Source organism: Molothrus aeneus, chromosome Z (genome assembly GCF_037042795.1).
Source record: "Molothrus aeneus isolate 106 chromosome Z, BPBGC_Maene_1.0, whole genome shotgun sequence".
Lineage (NCBI taxonomy): Eukaryota > Metazoa > Chordata > Aves > Passeriformes > Icteridae > Molothrus > Molothrus aeneus.
Window position 1 is genome coordinate 26238086 of NC_089680.1, and position 15392 is coordinate 26253477.

Below are 15392 nucleotides of genomic sequence, written 5' to 3' on the forward strand. Positions count from 1 at the left end.
TTGCATTTTGCTATTTGCATGCTCTTTACATACATTTGCATCACCTCTTCATTAATTCTGTTCTCTAACAATTGTAAAAATTTCTGATTTTTCATATTGATATGTTCAAAAATTTTACTGCCGTCTCATTTTGAACCTTTTGTTTTCTTGCTGAGCTCTTCAAATGCCAACAATTCTCTTACTCTGTGTTAAGGGTGCCTATCTGGTTACACCAGACACAAGCTGTTTTCAAGATGCAGAACTTTGTTGCTTTCAAGTGTTTTGACTATGCAGTTGTGAATTCATTGCTGTTGGTAGGATGAAGCTGACATATGCAAGAATCACACTTGATTTTACTTCAAAGGAATGACTTTTAACAGCCAAAATTAGGGAAGAACTGGATTTCATCTCTCTATTGGAATACTACATATCTGTAACAAGCCTAACAACACAATATTTGCAAGTTCCTGTCCAGAATCACAGGAACACAGACACTCTCTGAATTGCTTCAGAGAATAATTTTTCTGATCCTTCATTCTTGAGCTGCCCAAGAAAGTAGATTCTGTCCTTGGATTTTCATATCAACTTTTTTTTTCTAATTGCATTCTGCCAATCTGCTGGTGTCACAGAAATCTGGATGTCTTTAAACTGATTGTTCTGATCTTTGCTTGTAACTATTTATTCCTGCTTGAAAGATAATTCTTGATATTGATGACCCAGCTAGAATATGAATAAGTTTCTGTAAATAACACTAAGGTTGACAGTGGTCCAGTGGTATTAAAAAAAAAAAAAAAAAAAAGAAAAAGGCGACATTAATTAATTATTTAATTGGTTAATCCAAACAAACTAGCATCTCCCACTCCCATAATTACATTTGTGACTGGAAATCATAGTGCTTGAAGTACTTCCTCAGGATGGCTGCAGTCTCTGATTAGGCCTATTACTATTACACAGACCTTCATTCCTTGAACAGAGTAAATGACAACAAGAGAAAGTTGTCATCCTTCAAAATGAGCAACAATAGATGTACAGACATATTTATACCTGTATTTCTCAGAGACTTGCTGGCAGCAGAAGAGAAATACTAAATATTCTGCCTTCTCTTCAGGACTGTGTACGCTTATCGTGCGAAATATTTTTTAAATTTTCTCCAACAACTGCTGATGCAGCAATACATAATTTTCTTTTACTTCAGTCTTTCCTTCATCCCCATTTTCTTTGATTACACAGATAAGAGCCCAGATATTTCCAGCTTTCTGCTCCAAATTCAACTCTATGTAGACATTCACATGAAATTTTTCCATCAAAAAATTATGGTTTGGCAATTAGAAGCAACTGAATTGTTTCTCTTGCCTATAATGAAGGACATAGCTAGGTATATTGACACAATAAGTATACTGACATATATCATTGTGAGAATATAAAATAAAAAAATAAAATTTCTTCTTCAAGAAGAGCTGAACAAAACATACCTTTGTAACTTGCACTAATTCCTACAGTGAACAAAGAATTCATGGCAGAGTTTAGACTTTTTAAATTTTATTGTCAGCTTTTTTTCTGGCCTTCATATCTTGTTTTTTCTACCAGAAGGTATCAATGCTTTCTGCAAGCACAAGGCATCACTCAAGGAAGTTGTCCAGACACTACAATAATCATAGCACACCAAACTTTTATGCTTCAACACAAGTTTTGCAGGACCTGACAAAGAAAATCACTTCTCTGATTTACCTAGAGCACACTTTAAATATGCTTATGCATTTGTTAAATAATTTGGATAAATGGCAAATGAGATGTACATCTAGAAAGGCCATTTGAGACAGGGAGATAACTTAGCAACTGCGCAGTACTGGTAAAGATAAGATAGTAGTTCTTCAATAAGCAGTTCTTTAGGGTACAAAATACTTCATTCCACATTTTTCTGTGTTTTAAGGAAGGGCAGACATTTTAGGAGTGCTGTCCTGTTGCTAGAAGGCCACTATTAGCAACAGGTTTCTTTACAGAATAAATCCTTACATAACAAGTAGGTAGTGTAAGCAAATGCCCCTTCCCTATCACATAAATATTGTCCTCTCCTGTACTTATAAAATATTGTCCTCCCCTGTACTTGCAAACTGATTACTCATAGATACCCTGAGGTATCTAATAGGTGATCAAATAGGAACTTTGACTATGTTGTTGTACTTTCTTCAGGATACTTTTAATCACAGAATTGTAGAATGGTTAAGGCTGGGAGGTATCTCTAGAGGTGACTTTGAGCACCCTTCTCTGCTCAAGCAGGGTCATCTATTGCTGAAGTGAATCACCTAAGTTATAATCTCTCCTAGAAAACCTCTACGTCAAGGGAGACCTTGCACTACAATAGCTGGGTGCCCTAAGCTTCTTAGAATCTAAAATGACTTCTGCTTATGGAAGCTTTGACATAACATGAACATGCCTGACTCTTGCTGATGTAATTCAGGTAAATTGATCAATAAACTCCATTAATGTTTCTTTCTGTGCTTATAATTTACTTACAGTATGTATATGCTATGTAATGGGAAAATGCAAGATGCCATGGAATGCAATGGTTTAGACTTGTCAGTATTAGTGCTACTTTGGACATTTACATGGAACTTTAACCGTAACAGTAGTTTTTAGCACAGCTAAGATTTTGCTTAATATTACTCACAGTTTTAAAAGAATTAATAGGAATTTGATTGCACTTTGTACCATACCATTGCATCATAAGAGAGAAAATACAGCTAATGGATGTCTACTGATCACCTTGGCAAGAGGAAAAATGAAACTGTGTAAAGAGAACTGACTGGAGAAATTCCTGATATACATTTCATTTCTGAAGCATTTTGCACAAGTAACTCTGAAAAATCATAAATATTACCATTAGCTCTCAGCCAGATAGCCTAAAAGACAGACTAAATTACAGATTATTCTGGAATATGGATTTCTTACCACTTAATAAATTGTAGAGCTGTGAGGGCTAAAGAATCTCCTTTAATTAAGGTGCCTCCTACATCCTTCCTCTACCCACAACACCTCATCTCTAATATAGTTTGGAACACAAAAGGAAAAGAAATTTCCATTCTAGATTCTGAAAACACAGGTCTTCAAAGAGGTTTGTTTGAACACATAGTTATAATCTTCTCTCTAATAAAGATCTTCAATTTTTGTTCATAATTAAACATCGTGCCTGCTTTAGAGATAGTTCAGGTATCTAAGAAATTTAAGGTAAATAGTGCTATTCAGATATTTTATCTCACTCCAGGTCAAGTGCTTCTAAAAAGTCTGGTCAGTCTAGACAGAGGCCTCTGCTTATTTCCAAAATTTATAGGGTAGGAACATCTAAAAAACTTTGAGATCAGACTGATGATAGCACTGAATAGAATTTTAATTTCTTTCTTATGTGGCATTATATACTATTCTATTTTGTAATCATACAGTAGCACATTTCAACAAAAGGGCAATGTTGCTTGATAATTTTATAAAGGAAATGATTATGAACTTTTTTTTTAATAACTCAGTAGACGTAAGAATTCATTATATGGTTTAGCATGCATGGTGGTGTTCAGTCAAAGTTTGGACTTGATGATCTTGGTGATGACTTGATGAATTCACTTTTGCAAACTTAATGATTCTATGATTCAATGAATTTCATTATTTTAATGAAATTATTATGACATAATAATAATTATATATAATAATTTATATATAAATTATTTCATTTATAAGTCATACATAAGAAATTGAACTCTTAAGTTTCTAAACTGGATTATTATATCATAAAGTATAAAAAAGTATACATTAAGATACAATATTACCACATTTTATGTGTGTAATATGATCCAACAAAATATATAGGATCATTTACAGTGGTCACAAAGTAATTTTCATGCAGAATTAGGCTAAGGGCTCTGGTTTTCCAAACTTTTAGTGAAGTATGAAAACAAAGAGTCCTGGACTACCTTGTTGGTTGGAGATTAGGAGTCTCTAAAGATATTTTAATGAGCTATCTATAGCACAAATGAATTTACTTATGTTAATCATGCTTGGATCTCTGAAACAGAGACAAAATTTGCATTATTCATTTTTCTCTTGATTTGGTAATTACAAATAACTGTTATATATATCCAGAAAACATATTTGCAGAAACATAGTTTTGAACTGGACTGTGTTAAGATGGTAGTTATACCCATTTTGTTTTGATATTAACTTCTGGGAAAGAACAGCTATTTATTAATTTGTCATTGCTTTATTTTTGCTTTTTCCAATCAATGAGTAGCACACAATATACAAGTTATCTTTGCAAGTGAGTTTCTTCGATTTAAATAGATACTATTTATTAACTTAAAATGATAAACTAGTGAATGCTTCATGCCTATGGGCTCTGTCAATAGCAGATAATGAAATCTTTAACCAGGACAACTGACAAACTCCTGAGAAAACACTGCAGTTCTATTACATATCCTTGAACATTCCCTGCAAAGAAAGACTAAAATTAGGATTTGCAAATGCAAAAACCAGTCCCCTATTTAAAGTTTTCCTCTTCAAAGATTTAGCCTTCTTCTTGGCCTTTAAATGCAGTAGGAATTTTCTGAATGTAGTCTGTTATGTTGACTAGCCAGACCCCATGAATTTCCCAGAGCACTCTGATTTCCACTATGGCTTTGTGCAGAGAGTTGAATCACACTGCTGTATCATAACAAGAAGAAAGCAATTTATATAGAGGAAAGGGGAGTGGATACCATGTAAGTAATGAGGAGATGGAAATTGCCAAGGTTTTAGCAGCTAGCTCAGGGAATATAATCTCCTAGTGTTCCTTTAGATGTTTTTCACATGGTGACAGTATTTTGGATATTTTTGGAATAAATCCAATTCTTATAAAAATATAATTTTCATAGGCCTTTTAAAAAGTTTCAGCAGACTAATTCAGCCTTTAGAGGGAAATGTAACTACACTTTTTATGTCTCATTTTCTGCAAACACTTATCCAAGTACATTAAATAGAAGAATCACCTCATTTAGTATAGTATGAATATAAGAGTATGCTCACAAATAAGCTGTATGTAGGCACTGGCATCAGTCTTTGTCTATATTACCTATTTGGTACATATTACATGGATTTACAGTATCACATATTATACCAAAAAACACAGGGAGAGGTACAAAACTGCATGATCAGCTACATATTTAAATCAGGTATTTCCACCGTCTGTGCACAAGTGAGTAAAAAATATTCCATTTTGAGTTCTCTGAAACTCTTTTCACTTCTGTTTTCTTCAGTTTTGAATACTAGAACGAAATAGTATAGCAGGTACACAGGTTGCAATGTACAGCCTTTCAAAACCTCACTGGGGAAGTACATTCTGATACCCACAAGGTACAAGGTCCTTGTAAATAGCAAAAAGCACAGATGATTAACATAGGCCAATCTGAATTGTTAGGTAAAAAGTAAAAAAGAAAAGCAAAGTAAGCACAGACAGAAGTTAAAGACAAACCAAATGCAGGACTGAAGCAGAAATATAGGTCATTCTCACATGATTAGTCAACTTTCTTTTGTGAGACATGTCTCATAAATATTCAGCAGACTCATACACAAGTTTAACAAGGGTAAGTGGTGGATTCTGCACCTTGGATGGGACAACCTTGGTTGAGTGAATAGACTGGGGAAAGCAAAGCTGCAAAAAGAGACCTGGGGGTTCTGGTCTGTGGCAAGTAGAACCAGAATCAGCAGTGCCCTGGCAGCCAGGAGGGCCAACCCTGTCCTGGGGGCCACCAGGCACAGCATCACAGCTGGGCAAGGGAGGGGATTGTCCTGCTCTGCTCTGAGGCAGCCTCACCTCGAGTGCTGGGAGCAGCTCTGGGTACCACAAAATTAGAGAGCATCTAAAGGATGACCACAAAGAGCGTGAAGGGACTAGAAGGGAAGCTGTACGAGGAGTGGCTGAGGTCACTTGAGGTCTCTTCAGCCTGGAGGACACTGACCTTATTGAGGTCCTCAATGTCCTTGCTGGGAAGGGAAGAGGCAGACACTGATCTCTTTGCTCTTGTGACCAATGACAGGACTCAAGGAAACAGCTTGAAAATGAGTCAGTAGACATTTAAGTCAGATAATAGAAAAAGGTTTTTCACCCAGAGGGTGATTGGGCACTGGAACCAGCTCCCCAGGGAAGCGGTCCCAGCACCAGCCTGATGGAGTTCGAGCAGCATTTGGACAATGCTCTTGGGCACATGTGACTCTTGGGGATGGTGCTGTGCAGGTCCAAGAGGTGGACTCAATGATCCCAATGGGTCCCTTCCAACTCAGCATATTCTATGATACTGTAATTCTGTGACTTATTTGGTGGCTTACTACATAATATGATTCTACTAAGTGAAAACAATGTTTGAAATGTCCTTTTATGTTCAGAATTCTTCCTTTTGGTATATTCTTCTTTGAAATGAAATGATCAGTCATTAATATATCTCAGTTGTTGTAGTTTGGTATATCCATAAGCTTCCCATCACTTAGGCTTACTGGAGTAGGAAGAGGAGGAGGCATGTCTTATCACCTTATGACCTTTCCAATCTCTGCAACTAACTGAAGGGAGGTTGTAGCCAGGTAGGGGTCAGTCTCCTCTCCCAGCAACAGGACAAGAGGACACAGTCTTATGCTGTTCCAGGGGATGTTTAGGTTGGACATTAGGAAGAAGTTCTTCACACAGGGGGTGATTGGGCATTAGAATGGGCTGCCCAGGGAGGTGGTGGAATCACCATCCATGGAGGTGCTTAAGACTGGATGTGGCACTTGGTGCTATGGTTTAGTTGACAAGGTGGTGTTAGGTCATGGGTTGGATGATTTCAAAGGCCTTTTCCAACCTAGTTGATACTGAGATTCTGTCTCTTTCTGTTGAAGGCATGTCTTCTTTATTCTGCTTAGTAACAGCAAAATAAAGAGGCTAAAACATTTTTTAGGCTTTGATGAACAGCATCCTGGTAGCACTGAACAAAGGACCAATTACAGTGGTGTTTATATGCCTTGGTAACTGACACTGGGATGATGAGCCAGTAGAAATATCTACAAACATTTTTCCTTTTGTTTTTTTTCTTCATTAGTGCATTTATAAGTACAGCCTTGCTGTTCTTTCTGCCTGTTGCTTGAGGACTTATCAAGTAAATGAATAAATTTTGCTGAATAGAAAACATTCAAGTTGCAGCTTTATTTTTATTTAAACTAAAAAACCAATTTTCTTTCCCTGATTTCTTCTTAGTGAAATCATACACAAAATAATTTCAAAACTAGCACTTCCTTGTGTCCAGAAAACAAGTACAAACTCTTTTAAAAAATTCTATGTGAAAGTGTCCCAACTGAAAGTACTTTATCCCATCACAAGTTTGTCCTGTTCTTTTCCATACCCTCTTTATAAAAGGGGCCTTGTGTTTGTGTGTGTGTGTGTGTATGCATCTGCATAAAAAAAGACAATTCATGTGATGGAATGAGACAGTGATTTACCTCTTGATAGCAAACTTTATTGTTTCAGATCATATTGATAGTACTCAGTACATTGTTGATGAAAGCATAATTACAGGAAGGAACCTTCATCATCACTGTCATCACTGCATTTTGCCACCTTAGGAATCAGCATGCAAAGAAAAAAGATTACAATATTCTTTCAAGCTACACCTTTTAAATAGTCTCTGCTCAAGTGAGTCCACAAAACCAGATGCTGCTTACTGCAGAGTCTGTAGGGACAAACTGTTATAAATGCCCTGAGATTTGGCATGTTATTTACACAGAATTAGACAAATCCTGAGATTTCTACCTCCTTAATTATGTGAAAAGATGGGACAATCATATCAGTGACATTAAAATTAATCTTTCTGATCTCAAGATCATTGCTGTTCTTGAAAGGACAGGTAATGCCATCTACTACTGCTCCTGAAGGCCCCCTAATGACATATTTGTGACTATTTACTAGTCAGAAACAGATTAAGACCCTTTTCTTTCCTTTGATGTTCCACATCCTCAAAATCTTTAAGAAAAGCAGCTTCCAAATTTTAGCTATAAGTCACCTCCTTCTGAGATCATTTTTACACCTTGCAGAACCAAAATGAATTGGACCTAGGCAGGGAGAAGTGGAGAAATGCATAACCAACCAAGCATTTAGAAACTGAATGCTGTATCAAGAAGAAATATTCAGTGGGATATCCTGTGTTCAGAACTGCTCCCTGCCTCAGTGCCTCCAGCTTCTGAAGGATATTCTCTGGAAGAGTGTACATACTGGATGCAATAAAATAATATATAACTGTTGTACAGTACTTTGCTACAGCCTCCTCAATGTGTTGAGCAAGAATTTACTGACCTGTTTGGGATCTCAAAAAACACAGATGAGGAAATATCATGTAATTCCCCTGTTCCCCATTACATACATAAGCACAAGTATACTTCTGGAATGGAAAGTGGAAGGATTTGTAGCTAGAAAAAGCTCATGACAGAGGCATTTAAGAAAGAGACTAAGGTAGATCTGAAAAAAAAGGAAATGAATGAAAGAGCAAACAAATGAAAGGGTAACCCAGGGTCTTGTAATGCTGGGGAAGCTGACATTTGAGAAAACATAAATTTAAAGAAAAGAAAGTACAGTCACTTGCCAGAGAGAAGGGAGGCATTAGAAAATGAAAGAAGTAGATGATTCTAAAAAGACATTGTATGGGATTGGTTTTAAGAGAATGTAAAGCTTCACTGGGAGCCAAGAAACATTTATTTTGCAAAATCAGATTTCACAGAAACAAATACAGAGGAGGGAAGTAAAAGAAAGTCCGAAGAAATCTTCTATTTACTTTTTTTTAAGCATACATACCTGCAACCTGAATATGCAGAACCTACTCGAGATTAAAAATATGAAACATGTTGCTATCATTCCACAAACACTATAGTTGAATTTTATTGCCCCTATTGTGTCCTTTGTGCCTTCTCAGAGAAGGAACCAAATGAGAAAACACCAGCAAAATCTTACCATGTGAGTCTGATTGCCACCAGTTCATGTTTGTGCTAGCTTGTACCTATTAAAAAAATACATAGAGGTCATTGAAATATATTTGTATCAAAGAAAAAGGTGTCTGCTGAAGTTCATAATGAATGGGTTGTCATTTTTATTACAGAACTTTGAAAATCTTTTTTTCTGTTGTTGAGAAAAACCCCTTGTGACTAATAAGTGATTTCCCTCACAGGGTTAGTCTAATGCATGAAAGAGCTTTTCAACATTGAAAGAAAAAGGACTTGGCATCTAAGCTTGTTAATAATCTGGATTCAATACAACAGATTTAATCTTTCCGTTCCTTTTTCACGAATAGGCTATTTGGCTAAAATATAGATTTTTTTTTCTCATGGTCCTAATTTCTGTTTTAATTGAATTGCTGAGAATGAAAATGATTAGAGAATGCTGTGTGGTGAACAGATTTGTTTGGATAATGTGGTTTTAACACCTCTTGTTCTGCCCAAAATACAAAGTCTTCCATAAAAGGATGTGGTAATGCATAGATTCTATACCACACTCTGTAACAGTAAATGCTCACTGGGCATGCATTTAGTGATTAATAAAAGAGATGGAAGGAAACATAAACTGAAACAATGAAAAGGTAATATAAACAGAATGATTATAAGGAAAATATTTTTACTGTTCCAGTGAAAATTCAGTAATTTGTTTACATAGGTCAGTCAAAATCATAATGTAAAAATGTTTCCTCCTGATATCAGAATTCACAGAATTTGAAATATTTTATGTTTAAAACAGAAAATAAGATGAATACAATGCTTATGAAAAGTGGTCAATTAGTGAGACTCAGACTTCAGACTAATACTAAATACTTCAGGATGTTTTATCTACATTGACCTGCCATTAAACTTGCAGCTTCCTCTGGAGCAACTGCATTAAGAAATGAGAGAATAATTTGATTTTCCCTAAATACCTTTACTTAAACATAATTATAAAATATGACACTATTTTTTGTAATGGGGACAACACTAGTCATATTTATATATATATAAATATACACATACATGCTTTTCTATATTTTTAATTGGGAAACACATTATCTGAAGTTAATGGGACTTATGTTGAGGGAAAAAATTATTGTCTTTGTATTCAGATCAGAATTGAACAGAATCATTGGAAATTCAAACTTGGCCATCCAAGTTTACTTAAAGCCAAGAGAGCATGGTAGGATCCTCTCTAGCAAAAAAAATCCTTCTTTTAGTACTGTAGATATTTATCTATGCTGCTTTTGAGATATTTATGGGCCCACAGCAATAGCAACATTCAAATACTAACTGTAAGGTACTTTAAGAGAGAGATGCCAAAAAGAATTCTATATTTTCATTTTCCCTTTTCACATTCTATCTTGTGAGAGTTGTAATCCAGCATTCTGCTGGGACAATACATTTCCTGCCTCCCAGTGCTTGTCTATGCCCCTTGATTTACCAGTACAAAGGAGACAACATGAGAAGAATGGAGAAGGACTCTCCCCTTCAGGTGACTGAGCAGCTTCTCCCAGAACACCCCTATATTCAAGAAGCAAAAGGTTCAAGTTTGGGAAATAAATGAAGACTTTTAATTTTCCTCCCTCTACCCCCTTTTCAGTGCTCTGACAGCACAGCACTGCCATATAAGATGTGTCTGGAATCTCCTTGATGTTTTGCAGGAGGGAACATTCAGATTAATGAGATTTCACTTTGACCAGTTGTTGTTAGTTTGTGAGATCCTCAGTTTTGTAGGAAGCATTTCTGGATACTTTTCTTTACTGACCAGCAATGTCTTCTTAGAAACTAGAAGTCAGTGTTCAAGTCAAAGATAAACAAATGTTCAATTTCTGTGAATCAATTATGGTATTAGTATCTTCCTCTTGTTCCTGAGTTTTAAAGTATGTGAATTCTGCTACTTATCAGTGTTTACATCAAGAAGTGTATCAAGATTTAGATCAAGCAGTGTTATACAGACAGAGATCTCTGACCTATGGGTGCAAAATGGTGCTTTTAGTATCTCTGGTGAATGTTGAAGAACCATTAAATAATCACACACGCTAAGTAATGTATGAGGTCTAATTTTTGGTTTATTGTTGCAAAAGATTCAAACTAACAAGCTGTTTTTTGGCTATTAATTTTCCTTCACTGGATTCTATTTTCCTCTGCTGAAATTAGAGAATATTTCTGACATGCTAGACCTAGCTCTCTTCTGCTGTCCTTGAAATGTAGTGGTACCTTCTACATTTTGAATCCAGAAGAAAAAAAAAAAAAAAAACAAAACAAAAAACTCAGTCTACTGCATCATATTCAAAATGATGACAAATCTTGAAATAGACCTCACACACCTGTGTGCATACATACATTTTATATGTGTGTATATATATACACTGAGGGGGGGAGGGGGAGAGGGGCAAGATTTTCAAAAATACTACCACCACACTGTGTTCTGTATTCTAAGTATTTTCTTTCTGAATAGTTAGCAGAGTTCTCACGCCATCTGAGATACTCCAAATAGTACAGAAGTAAAAGACAAAGCTGCCTCCTCTATCTACAAACCTTACTTACAGCTTTCCCTACACAAGCTGCTGTTTATTTTCAGTTTGTGGAACACACTCTAGTGCGCTTTGACAAAGCTAATCCTGCTTCATCATCTCCAAGCCCCTGGAGGTTTCCATTTGCTCAATGATTAATTACTGGCCTCTTGCTCTTTCCACTTAAAAACCAAAACCAAAACCAAAACCAAACCAAAACAAAACAAAACAAAAAAACCCAAAAACCAAAAAGCCCCCAAAACCCAACCAAAAAAGCCCCAAATAGCTAGTACAGCAAGTTCTTCCCTGACAAGCAGAAATAATTAAACCTAATTTGCTTTGAGTTAATGTGCTACATCACCTTATCCCACCACAATGCCATTTTGGGTCTATGGTGGACCTATATTTAGGTCTGTGGTTCAGTCCCACCAATTAATAAGCTGGGACAAGTGTGAGAACCAGCCTGCTCATCTCCCTCATCTTTCTAATATCTATTTCCACAGAGGAAAAATTGGAACAGGACTTAAGACCTGTAGAATAAGAGATCTGAATGCTTTGCAATGGACTTGAAATGTGCTGGCACATGCAGAAGTTGTTTGGCTACCAGGTGGATCACACAAGTGTATAAAGCCTCATTTCCTTCAGACAGCATGGAAAAAAATAGCAGATGTGGTAAAAATTATCATACAGAGCTGCACTGAAAATCGCCTTTCTCTCCATACCTTTGTCCCCAACTACTGAAGTTTTGTAAGTTAGATACATAGGAATCAAAAATGTTTACAAAATAAAGACAACTATCGACAGTATCTAGTTAGATACTAAATCAGCACTTAAAAGATGTGTACACAAACTGAATTAGCAGAATAAATTTTTGCATATAGGCAACATGTGTTTACTTGTCTAGTAGTGTTCTATTAACCTTAAAAATAGGAGCTTAAAGTGTCTGCGCTCTAAAAATGAGAATTTTCAAATATCAGTACGGCAACTCAGGAACATTTCTCATAGTCATTTCATAAGCTAATGCCTAAAATATGTATTAATACAGTTTTGTGACAAATCACCTGTTAGATTTCAGCCGACAGCTTGGCATACGTTAATCATAAATAACTAAAATACGGCTATAGTAATGTATTACAGAAAAAAAGGGAGAGACTATAGAGCAACCTTTCTGATACACCTCACCTACTTCCCCTCGCCTTCCTGATTTTGCTGTGTACTGACTCAATGGCCACTGGTTCCAGTTGTTAATGGAATATCCTACTGTGTTAAAGAGCTTTGTGGGATGCTATTTATCGGGAATGCAAGCAACAATTCAAGGCAGAACAGATGAAAGGAAAATAACACTCCCCACTATGAACAGAGTACTATTTAATACATTAAATTCACAAGGCTGAGACATGAAGGCCTATGGTTGGCCTTTTGAAGAGCTATGGTAGAAGTTATTCAAGAGTATGGTCACAGGTAAGTATTCAGATGAACAGCAGGCAACTAATTTTGCTTTCTCCTTTGCTACAATTTTTGAGATTTAAACCTGCCCTCATAGCTTGCATTTCACATAAGATTTTCACTGCTGGTGTGCAGTGAGAAGACTGAAAACAGCTGCATGAGCAGAAAGAACGAGAATTAAACAGTTAATCTGGAATGGCATGAGAAAGATATATTTTTGAAAACCTCAGAGGGAATACATGATACTTATTTCCAAATTAAAAAAATCTTCCTTTCACCTCAAAACCCCCAGCAAAAAACCAAAAAACTCACGAATATTTCTATCTTCCAACTCTAGTTTAAGTACTATCTTAGAGATCATTGTTTTACATGAAACATTTCAATTTTAAAGAGTGTGTAGATGTATTTCTAGTTCAGTGCTGTACTAACCATAGAGTAATGTACTGCTGCAATATTGGCAGAAATAGAACACCAGTATAGAATGCTGTGTTCGAATTTTTTTATGTTTGGGGGCAAAAAAATCTACCTTAATGAGTAGTTTGTAACATGTGAATTAAGCCTCTTGTGTAATTTGCTCTTAGAAGGAAAGGAATGTTAAAGGAGTATTAACAAACCACATATATAGGTTAATGTATGTGTATGTGTACACTACTATCTTAAATACAAAATTTATTCTACTGATAACAGAAGTTGATATGCAATGCATCAGCAGAAATATACAGTGTTTTAATGGTTCTTCATTAATTTAGGGTAATTTCTTATCTTTTTTTTCTGTAGCATCACTAAAAAACATAATCTTTTAAATAATGAGATCTGGTTTAAATATTTCTATAAAAAGAAATATGTTTATTCCTAATGTGATGCATTCATTTCTGACTGACTGAACTACAGGAAGAACTACATAACCTGCTTATGACTTTAAAAAAAAAAAAGCAAAGCTAAATGTAGTCCTCAAACCTCACATCCATGTTGTGATACCATGTTAAAAATATAAAATACATGAGTTTATTGCTCAACTCTTCAATGTCATGCAAGGATCACAGCATGAAGGGCACTAAAACAGCTAAGTTACTTATAAGAACTTCTAGGACACAACATTAAAACCTAAAATATCTATTTAGTGTTGCCATTTCAAAGCAAAATGCAGCCTTGAAGCCATTTCGGTCCAGGGGGCAAAGGTGATTTAAGTCTTGCTTTCTTTACCAACATTTATTGCAATAAAGACCGAGTAGCATTTTGCCCAGCTTTTGATTTGTGTTGTACTTTGAAGACACTGTTGCTTGTTGAAAAGCTAGTCTTTTACAGAATAGTTAGGTTTTTTTGACAAGATAAAAAGTAATCATCTGTGCCACATTTCATATATTTACCTTTTCATACAAAGTAATTATTGTACAAGGTTACTTGGTGTTTTGAAAGATATTATTTGGAAAGCATTAGTGTTCTTTTAAGTGTGAGATTATTTGGGTGACCATTTTTCATGGTGTAACTGGCAGCATCAAAAGAAGACAGCAATTTATAGGCTTTGCGGAGAACAAAGTTTATTTTCACTTTTGTCAGCCTTCATGCTGGCAGCACTAGCTTCCAGAGGATGATAGAAAACACCCAAATCATTCTCCTCTGCAGAAAAGGAGCAATGACCTGCAATGAGCGTAGCAGGTGCCAACAAGCCTGACTCCAGGATCAGGCGCTGCGCAGCTGATGGGGCTGCGGCCAGTCGGTGTGGAACCCAGGACAAGAGGCACCGCTGGGGCCAGCAGCGCATCCGGAGCTTCACTCCACCACTTCTATTCCAGGAAAGCCAACTTTTCCAGCATCGGTGCTCATGGGCTCCCAACACCGTAATGCCTGACTGGCACTTACTGCGTTTATACTGACACTCTACCCCCATTTTACACGGCGTGAACGCTGTCACAGGGGGGTGTATCTTCCAGGCTCCCAAAGAAGACGCCTAGAAGCTTACAATGAGGTTTTCCAAAGCACTCTTCACCTAAAGCCGACTATTCCAACCTACGTTCCTTCTCTGCAGAGGACTGGACAAAAGATTAAGAGACGGGACGGACCCTGTTCTAGCCCAATATTAAGCCACCGACTGTGCCAAGCAACACGTGGTGCCACTCAGCATGGAACCTGACCATCCTCCAGGAAAAAAAATCTGGGATTTGCCATACACAAAGACGACTGCCACTAAAATACCGCTCTGCCACACTGTCGCTCTGGGACACCTCTCGCGGACCGGCAGGTCTGGCACACCCCCGTCGGTTTAACCATCTGCCCGCGGAGGCGCACACAAGTTGAGCACGGGCAGCGGGGCGCAGGGAAGTTCCGCGGGCCCGGCCGCCGCCCCGCCGCTCTGCCCCCCGCCCTCCCTCGCCGGCCCGCTACGAGTGACGTCACCGCCCCGCCCCCCGCACCCGGCGGCGCGCGGGTGTGCGTGCGGCGCGCGGC

The 15392-nt window shown here is 37.0% G+C and overlaps 1 long non-coding RNA gene across 1 annotated transcript in view; it reads right to left on the reverse strand.

Annotated features, from left to right (window-relative positions):
- LOC136569190 (uncharacterized) overlaps positions 1-15392 on the reverse strand; it is a 63932-nt gene that overhangs the window by 48157 nt on the left and 383 nt on the right. The gene's annotated exons all lie outside the window — the stretch shown is intronic.